Here is a 10,332-nt window from a genome sequence, read left to right as displayed (position 1 = left end):
TGCCACGTTGTGCTCTGATTCATTTGAGGCCCCAATTGTCTCTGACAATTGTCTCTGACTCAATTGCCTCTGACTCATTCCACTAATGTTCCCCCATAGTTCATTAAGAGCCTCCAAGAACAAGCCTGGAATCTAAACTGGCACATGAGACGGAGCATGATCAGTTTGGATTCCAGGCCGTCCAACAGCTGATGACTAGAAGATTCTCTCTCGTCCTTTACAGGGAGAGATGTTAATTAGTTAGTCTGACAGGAGACCCAAGCTAAGCCAAGTCCTCTGTTGCTATAGTAAGTGTTCCTTTAAATTCTATCAGTGTACGTTTACAGGACACAGGACATGACATATTACGTCTGTATACAGTGTTGTGATCTCTCTCTTTCGCTATCTTTCTCTCTCTCTATATATATATATATGTTTATTTTTGTTTGCTTGGTTGCTTGGTGATGACAGCGCACATTGACAGGACACAGAATGGTCTCTATGTCTATCTTTATCTCTCAATTCAATTTCAAGTTAAAGACTTTATTCGCATGAGAAACATATGTTAACATTGCCAAAGCAATTGAAGTAGATAATAAATTAAAATGAAATAAACAATACAAATTCACATTACACTCACAGAAGTTCCAAAAGAATAGAGACATTACAAATGTCATATTATGTATATATACAGTGTTGTAACGATGTACAAATAACTAAAGTGTAAAAGGAAAAATAAATAAACATAAATATGGGTTGTATTTACAATGGTGTTTGTTCTTCACTGGTTGCCCTTTTCTTGTGGCAACAGGTCACAAATCTTGCTGCTGTGATGTCACACTGTGGAATTTCACCCAGTAGATATGGGAGTTTATCAAAATTGGGTTTGTTTACAAATTCTTTGTGGATCTGTGTAATCTGAGGGAAATATGTCTCTCTAACATGGTCATACATTTGACAGGAGGATAGGAAGTGCAGCTCAGTTTCCACCTCATTTTGTGGGCAGTGAGCACACAGCCTGTCTTCTCTTGAGAGCCAGGTCTGTCTATGGCGGCCTTTCTCAATAGCAAGGCTATGCTCACTGAGTCTGTACATAGTCAAAGCTTTCCTTAAGTTTGGGTCAGTCACAGTGGTCAGGTATTCTGTCACTCTGCTTCTGTAACGGCTTTCTTCTGTGGACGAAGGAGAGGACCAAAGCGCAGCATGGTTAGTGTTCATCATGTTTAATAAAGACGATAAACGCGAACACTACAAAATAACAAACGTGGGGGAAAAAAAATAAAATAAATAAACAGTTCTGTCTGGTGCAGACACACGAAGACAACCACCCACAAAAACCCAACACAAAACAGGCTACCTAAATATGGTTCCCAATCAGAGACATTGACAAACACCTGCCTCTGATTGAGAACCATATCAGGCCAAACATAGAAACGGGAAAACTAGACACACAACATAGAATGTCCACTCAGCTCACGTCCTGACCAACACTAAAACAAAGAAAACACAAAAGAACTATGTGACAAGTTTAGAGGCAAATAGCATTCTAGTTTGATCTGTTCATTTGTTAATTCTTTCCAATATGTCAAGTAATTATCTTTTTGTTTTCTCATGATTTGGTTGGGTCTAATTGTGCTGCTGTCCTGGGGCTCTGTAGGGTGTGTTTGTGTTTGTGTACAGAGCCCCAGGACCAGCTTGCTTAGGGGACTCTTCTCCAGGTTCATCTCTCTGTAGGTGATGGCTTTGTTATGGAAGGTTTGTGAATCGCTTCCTTTTAGGTGGTTGTAGAATTTAACAGCTTTCTGGATTTTGATCATTAGTGGGTATCGGCCTAATTCTGCTCTGCATGCATTATTTGGTGTTCTACGTTGTACACTGAGGATATTTTTGCAGAATTCTGCATTCAGTCTCAATCTCTCTCTATCTCTCTATCTAGCTCGCTATCTCTCTTTCGCTCTCTCTCTCTCTCAGGCAGGCACACCTACACAGATAACAATTGTGTGTGTGTACACTCCTAATTGGGTGTGGGTGTATGTGGGTGTCACTGCGTCTTCTGTGTGTGAGTGTCTTCATGATTGCTGTTCTGGTTCTGGTCAAAGTAACCTTGTGACCCCCAAGTCTCTTTGTTCAGATCTCTGCCTGTAATCTCAATAACACAATGTTTACACACACACACACACACACACACACACACACACACACACACACACCCCTTCCCGAGTCAGAGGAAATGAGTGCCTTGTGGGTTTCAGTCCTGTGATGTCACATCCTGTATCTGTCCCCATGGGACTTGACTGTGGTTGGATTGTTAAACCATCCACCCTATTTCCCCTCAAACTTCCTCTATTAAATGACAGTTATTATCTAGAAGTTGTGTCTTTATAATATATTGTGGTTTATTGTTCCCCAATGAGAGAATGAATAATCGCCATGGAGCTTTATCTCAGGACTCCTCTTCCCGATAGCAAAACAACCTTAGCTTCTGAGCATGTGTTACTTTACATTATATAGCTTCTGTTCTCTCCGCTGCTGCTACCCCCTCAGAAAGAGACAGGCAGAGAGAGAGAATGAGACAGACAGAGAGAGACAGGCAGAGAGACAGAGCGAGACAGGCAGAGAGACAGAGCGAGACAGGCAGAGAGACAGAGCGAGACAGGCAGAGAGACAGAGCGAGACAGGCAGCGAGACAGAGCGAGACAGGCAGAGAGACAGAGCGAGACAGGCAGAGAGAGAGAGCGAGACAGGCAGAGAGAGAGAGAGAGACAGGCAGAGAGACAGAGCGAGACAGGCAGAGAGACAGAGCGAGACAGGTAGAGAGACAGAGCGAGACAGGCAGAGAGACAGAGCGAGACAGGTAGAGAGACAGAGCGAGACAGGCAGAGAGACAGAGCGAGACAGGTAGAGAGACAGAGCGAGACAGGCAGAGAGACAGAGCGAGACAGGTAGAGAGACAGAGCGAGACAGGCAGAGAGAGAGAGCGAGACAGGCAGAGAGACAGAGCGAGACAGGCAGAGAGACAGAGCGAGACAGGCAGAGAGAGAGAGCGAGACAGGCAGAGAGAGAGAGCGAGACAGGCAGAGAGACAGAGCGAGACAGGCAGAGAGACAGAGCGAGACAGGTAGAGAGACAGAGCGAGACAGGCAGAGAGACAGAGCGAGACAGGTAGAGAGACAGAGCGAGACAGGCAGAGAGACAGAGCGAGACAGGCAGAGAGACAGAGCGAGACAGGCAGAGAGAGAGAGTGAGACAGGCAGAGACAGAGAGCGAGACAGACAGAGCGAGACAGGCAGAGAGACAGAGCGAGACAAACAGAGAGAGAGTGAGACAGGCAGAGAGAGAGAGAGACAGAGAGCGAGACAGACAGAGATCGAGACAGACAGAGCGAGACAGACAGAGCGAGACAGACAGAGCGAGACAGGCAGAGAGAGAGAGCGAGACAGGCAGAGAGAGAGAGCAAGACAGGCAGAGAGAGAGAGAGAGAGAGAGAGAGAGAGGGAGAGAGAGAGAGGGAGAGAGAGAGAGAGAGACAGAGAGAGGGAGAGAGAGAGAGACAGAAAGAGACATTACTGTGAGACTTTAATACTTTAAACGTACACACAGAATCAAAAAAGCACCGTTCAACAGCAAGCAGCTGACACTAATTGAGGAGTCCATAAACACAAACAACTTCTGGCAAAAAAAAGTTGAAAAATTAAAAAAAATCGAAACAAGAGGAATTAGCAATACAAAATGGTGACATATGTATAACACATTTTAAAACTCTACAACACCGTTCAAATTGACACAAACACAGAATGCCAAATTCATGAGAACTTGAATGGATTAGATAAAGCTATAGAGGACAATCAAAATCCACTGGACTCCCCAATTACTGACCAGGAGCTCTATCAGAAACTTCAGGCACTCAGATTTAAAAAAGCATGTGGACCTGGTGGCATCCTAAATGAGATGCTCAAACTCACTAGTGCAAAATTTCAATTGGCTATATTAAAACTGATTAATTTGACCCAGAGCGTAGGTTATTTCCCTGACATCTGGAATCAAGGACTCATAATCCCAATCTTTAAGAACGGAGACAAATTTGACCCGAACAATTACAGAGGCATTTGTGTGAACAGTAACCTGGGGAAGGTTTTCTGTAGTATTATAAATGTAAGAGTTCTAAACTTCCTTAATAAGCACAATGTCTTGAGTAAAAGCCTAATTGGATTCATACCAAAACATCGCATGACTGATCATATTTACACACTACACACCCTGATAGATAAACATGTCCACCAAAATAATACCAAAATATAGTCTTGCTTTATCGATTCCCCAAAAGCATTTGATTCTATTTGGCATTCTGAACTGTTCTATATCATCTAAATACAGTGACCCCCTCTCATATCATTACCAATGTTTGGTCCTCTTCTAGTGTCTATTGTTCAGCAGGTGGATGTTTGGTCCTCTTCTAGTGTCTATTGATCAGCAGGTGGGATGTTTGGTCCTCTTCTAGTGTCTAGTGTTCAGCAGGTGGATGTTTGGTCCTCTTCTAGTGTCTATTGATCAGCAGGTGGGATGTTTGGTCCTCTTCTAGTGTCTATTGTTCAGCAGGTGGATGTTTGGTCCTCTTCTAGTGTCTATTGTTCAGCAGGTGGATGTTTGGTCCTCTTCTAGTGTCTATTGTTCAGCAGGTGGATGTTTGGTCCTCTTCTAGTGTCTATTGTTCAGCAGGTGGATGTTTGGTCCTCTTCTAGTGTCTATTGTTCAGCAGGTGGATGTTTGGTCCTCTTCTAGTGTCTATTGTTCAGCAGGTGGATGTTTGGTCCTCTTCTACTGTCTATTGTTCAGCAGGTGGATGTTTGGTCCTTTTCTAGTGTCTATTGTTCAGCAGATGGATGTTTGGTCCTCTTCTAGTGTCTACTGTTCAGCAGGTGGATGTTTGGTCCTCTTCTAGTGTCTAGTGTTCAGCAGGTGGATGTTTGGTCCTCTTCTAGTGTCTATTGTTCAGCAGGTGGATGTTTGGTCGTCTTCTAGTGTCTATTGTTCAGCAGGTGGATGTTTGGTCCTCTTCTAGTGTCTAGTGTTCAGCAGGTGGATGTTTGGTCCTCTTCTACTGTCTATTGTTCAGCAGGTGGGATGTTTGGTCCTCTTCTAGTGTCTATTGTTCAGCAGGTGGATGTTTGGTCCTCTTCTAGTGTCTATTGTTCAGCAGGTGGATGTTTGGTCCTCTTCTAGTGTCTATTGTTCAGCAGGTGGGATGTTTGGTCCTCTTCTAGTGTCTATTGTTCAGCAGGTGGATGTTTGGTCCTCTTCTAGTGTCTATTGTTCAGCAGGTGGATGTTTGGTCCTCTTCTAGTGTCTATTGTTCAGCAGGTGGATGTTTGGTCCTCTTCTAGTGTCTAGTGTTCAGCAGGTGGATGTTTGGTCCTCTTCTAGTGTCTAGTGTTCAGCAGGTGGATGTTTGGTCCTCTTCTAGTGTCTAGTGTTCAGCAGGTGGATGTTTGGTCCTCTTCTAGTGTCTATTGTTCAGCAGGTGGATGTTTGGTCCTCTTCTAGTGTCTAGTGTTCAGCAGGTGGATGTTTGGTCCTCTTCTAGTGTCTATTGTTCAGCAGGTGGATGTTTGGTCCTCTTCTACTGTCTATTGTTCAGCAGGTGGATGTTTGGTCCTCTTCTACTGTCTATTGTTCAGCAGGTGGATGTTTGGTCCTCTTCTAGTGTCTATTGTTCAGCAGGTGGATGTTTGGTCCTCTTCTAGTGTCTAGTGTTCAGCAGGTGGATGTTTGGTCCTCTTCTAGTGTCTATTGTTCAGAAGGTGGATGTTTGGTCCTCTTCTACTGTCTATTGTTCAGCAGGTGGATGTTTGGTCCTCTTCTAGTGTCTATTGTTCAGCAGGTGGATGTTTGGTCCTCTTCTAGTGTCTATTGTTCAGCAGGTGGATGTTTGGTCCTCTTCTAGTGTCTATTGTTCAGCAGGTGGATGTTTGGTCCTCTTCTACTGTCTATTGATCAGCAGGTGGGATGTTTGGTCCTCTTCTAGTGTCTATTGTTCAGCAGGTGGATGTTTGGTCCTCTTCTAGTGTCTATTGTTCAGCAGGTGGATGTTTGGTCCTCTTCTAGTGTCTATTGTTCAGCAGGTGGGATGTTTGGTCCTCTTCTAGTGTCTATTGTTCAGCAGGTGGATGTTTGGTCCTCTTCTAGTGTCTATTGTTCAGCAGGTGGATGTTTGGTCCTCTTCTAGTGTCTATTGTTCAGCAGGTGGATGTTTGGTCCTCTTCTAGTGTCTAGTGTTCAGCAGGTGGATGTTTGGTCCTCTTCTAGTGTCTAGTGTTCAGCAGGTGGATGTTTGGTCCTCTTCTAGTGTCTAGTGTTCAGCAGGTGGATGTTTGGTCCTCTTCTAGTGTCTATTGTTCAGCAGGTGGATGTTTGGTCCTCTTCTAGTGTCTAGTGTTCAGCAGGTGGATGTTTGGTCCTCTTCTAGTGTCTATTGTTCAGCAGGTGGATGTTTGGTCCTCTTCTACTGTCTATTGTTCAGCAGGTGGATGTTTGGTCCTCTTCTACTGTCTATTGTTCAGCAGGTGGATGTTTGGTCCTCTTCTAGTGTCTATTGTTCAGCAGGTGGATGTTTGGTCCTCTTCTAGTGTCTAGTGTTCAGCAGGTGGATGTTTGGTCCTCTTCTAGTGTCTATTGTTCAGAAGGTGGATGTTTGGTCCTCTTCTACTGTCTATTGTTCAGCAGGTGGATGTTTGGTCCTCTTCTAGTGTCTATTGTTCAGCAGGTGGATGTTTGGTCCTCTTCTAGTGTCTATTGTTCAGCAGGTGGATGTTTGGTCCTCTTCTACTGTCTATTGATCAGCAGGTGGGATGTTTGGTCCTCTTCTAGTGTCTATTGTTCAGCAGGTGGATGTTTGGTCCTCTTCTAGTGTCTATTGTTCAGCAGGTGGGATATTTGGTCCTCTTCTACTGTCTATTGTTCAGCAGCTGCCACAGATCAGTTGTGGTGGAGGTTACGCCAGTATGTTACTAACTACAGAAGTTGAAACTGAAGGTTGGATTAGAACCATGTCACTGGGTTTAATCAAACAGTGTTTCAGTAAATGTTGGATATTCCTGTGTGGGTGAGAGATGATCAAGACGTCAATTAGTCAGTATCTCAACGGGTGGAAACCCCCAGCCACAACAACCACCCACCCACCCACCCACCCAACCAAGCAAAGCAACAGAGAGACACAGAGAGACACAGAGAGAGAGAGAGAGAGAGACAGAGAGAGAGGGGGTGGGGCATGTATCAGATAATCAGCATGCTCTACTCACTATTGGTCCAAGCCGAAACCACTTATATAACAGTATGGACCACAAAGCTTTTACTCTCTCGTCCTCAGTGGAGGCTGCTGAGGGGAGGATGGCTCATCATAATGGCTGGAATGGAGTCAATGGAATGGAGTCAATGGAATGGAGTCAATGGAATGGAGTCAATGGAATGGAGTCAATGGAATGGTATCAACCACATGGATGTGTTTGATACCGTTTGACGTGTTTGACTCCATTCCATTGACTCCATTCCATTGACTCCATTCCAGCCATTATGATGAGCCGTCCTCCCCTCAGCAGCCTCCACTGCTCATCCTGGAATATACAAGGTCTGAGGTCATCTGTTTTTGACCTAAAGAGCAGGAACCCAGACTTCACCAAAGAAATCATGAATACAGACATTAATTATCATCCTGCAAGAAACATGGCATAGAGGAGATGGATCCACTGGTTGCCCTCAAGGTTACAGAGAGCTGGTAGTCCCATCCACCAAACTACCAGGTGTGAAACAGGGAAGAGACTAAGGGGGTATGCTAATTGTGAATAGACCACACTTAACCAACTCCATTAAATCAATCAAAACAGGAACATTTTACATTTGGCTAGAAATTCTAAAGGAAATGATCTCAACAGACAAAAATGTCCTCCTGTGTGATACATACAGTGCATTCGGAAGGTATTCAGATCCCTTTACGTTAAAGCCTTATTCTAAAATGTATTAAATTGTTTTTTCCCCCTCATCAATCAACACACAATAACCCATAATGACATCACAATAACCCATAATGACATCACAATAACCCATAATGACATCACAATAACCCATAATGACATCACAATAACCCATAATGACATCACAATAACCCATAATGACATCACAATAACCCATAATGACATCACAATAACCCATAATGACATCACAATAACCCATAATGACATCACAATAACCCATAATCACTTCACAATAACCCATAATGACATCACAATAACCCATAATGACATCACAATAACCCATAATCACATCACAATAACCCATAATGACATCACAATAACCCATAATGACATCACAATAACCCATAATGACATCACAATAACCCATAATGACATCACAATAACCCATAATCACATCACAATAACCCATAATGACATCACAATAACAGATAATCACATCACAATAACCCATAATGACATCACAATAACCCATAATGACATCACAATAACCCATAATCACATCACAATAACCCATAATGACATCACAAAAACCCATAATCACATCACAATAACCCATAATGACATCACAATAACCCATAATGACATCACAATAACCCATAATCACATCACAATAACTTATAATGACATCACAATAACAGATAATCACATCACAATAACCCATAATGACATCACAATAACCCATAATGACATCACAATAACCCATAATGACATCACAATAACCCATAATCACATCACAATAACCCATAATGACATCACAATAACAGATAATCACATCACAATAACCCATAATGACATCACAATAACCCATAATGACATCACAATAACCCATAATCACATCACAATAACCCATAATGACATCACAATAACCCATAATCACATCACAATAACCCATAATGACATCACAATAACCCATAATGACATCACAATAACCCATAATCACATCACAATAACCCATAATGACATCACAATAACAGATAATCACATCACAATAACCCATAATGACATCACAATAACCCATAATGACATCACAATAACCCATAATGACATCACAATAACCCATAATGACATCACAATAACCCATAATGACATCACAATAACCCATAATCACATCACAATAACCCATAATGACATTACAATAACCCATAATGACATCACAATAACCCATAATGACATCACAATAACCCATAATGACATCACAATAACCCATAATGACATCACAATAACCCATAATGACATCACAATAACCCATAATGACATCACAATAACCCATAATGACATCACAATACCCCATAATGACATCACAATAACCCATAATGACATCACAATACCCCATAATGACAAAGTAAAAACAGCTTTTTAGACATTTTTGCAAATGTTTTTTTTATTTTTTTTTACAATTGAAATGTCAAATTTACATAAGTGTTCAGAAATTTGTTGAAGCACCTTTGGCAGCGATTACAGCATTGAGTCTTCTTGGGTGTGACGCTACAAGCTTGGTAAACTTGTATTTGGGGAGCTTCTCCCGTTCCTCTCTGCAGATCCTCTCAAGCTCTGTCAGGTTGGATGGGGATCGATGATGAACAGCTATTTTCAGGTCTCTCCAGAGGTGTTAGATCGGGTTCAAGTCCGGGCTCTGGCTGGGCCACTCAAGGACATTCAGAGACTTGTCCCGAAGCCACTCCCGCGTTGTCTTGGCTGTGTGCTTAGGGTCGTTGTCCTGTTGGAAGGTGAACCTTCGCCCCAGTCTGATGTCCTGAGTGCTCTGGAGCAGGTTTTCATCAAGGATCTCTCTGTACTTTACTCCGTTCCTCTTTCCCTCAATCCTGACTAGTCTCCCAGTCCCTGTCATTAAAAACATCCCCACAGCATGATGCTGCCACCACCATGCTTCACTGTAGGGATGGTGCCAGGTTTCCTCCAGACGTGACACTTATCATTTTGGCCAAAGAGTTCAATCTTGGTTTCATAAGACCAGAGAATCTTGTTTCACATGGTTTGAGAGTCTTTAGGTGTCTTTTGGCAAACTCCAAGCGGGCTTTCATGTGTCTTTTACTGAGGAGTGCTTTGCATCTGGCCACTCTACCATAAAGGCCTGATTGGTGGAGTGCTGCAGACATTGTTGTCCTTCTGGAAGGTTCTCTCATCTCCACAGAGGAACTCTGAATCTCTGTCAGAGTGACCATCAGGTTCTTGGTCACCTCCCTGACCAAGGCCCTTATCCCCCGATTGCTCAGTTTGGCCGGGCGGACAGCTCTAGGAAGAGTCTTGGATGTTCCAAACTTCCTCCATTTAAGAATGATGGAGGCCACTGTGTTCTTGGGAAGCTTCA

This window comes from Oncorhynchus mykiss, chromosome 23 (assembly GCF_013265735.2).
Source record: "Oncorhynchus mykiss isolate Arlee chromosome 23, USDA_OmykA_1.1, whole genome shotgun sequence".
In the NCBI taxonomy this organism is placed as follows: Eukaryota; Metazoa; Chordata; class Actinopteri; order Salmoniformes; family Salmonidae; genus Oncorhynchus; species Oncorhynchus mykiss.
The sequence above is the reverse complement of the archived record's forward strand: the minus strand, read 5'-3'. Positions refer to the sequence as shown.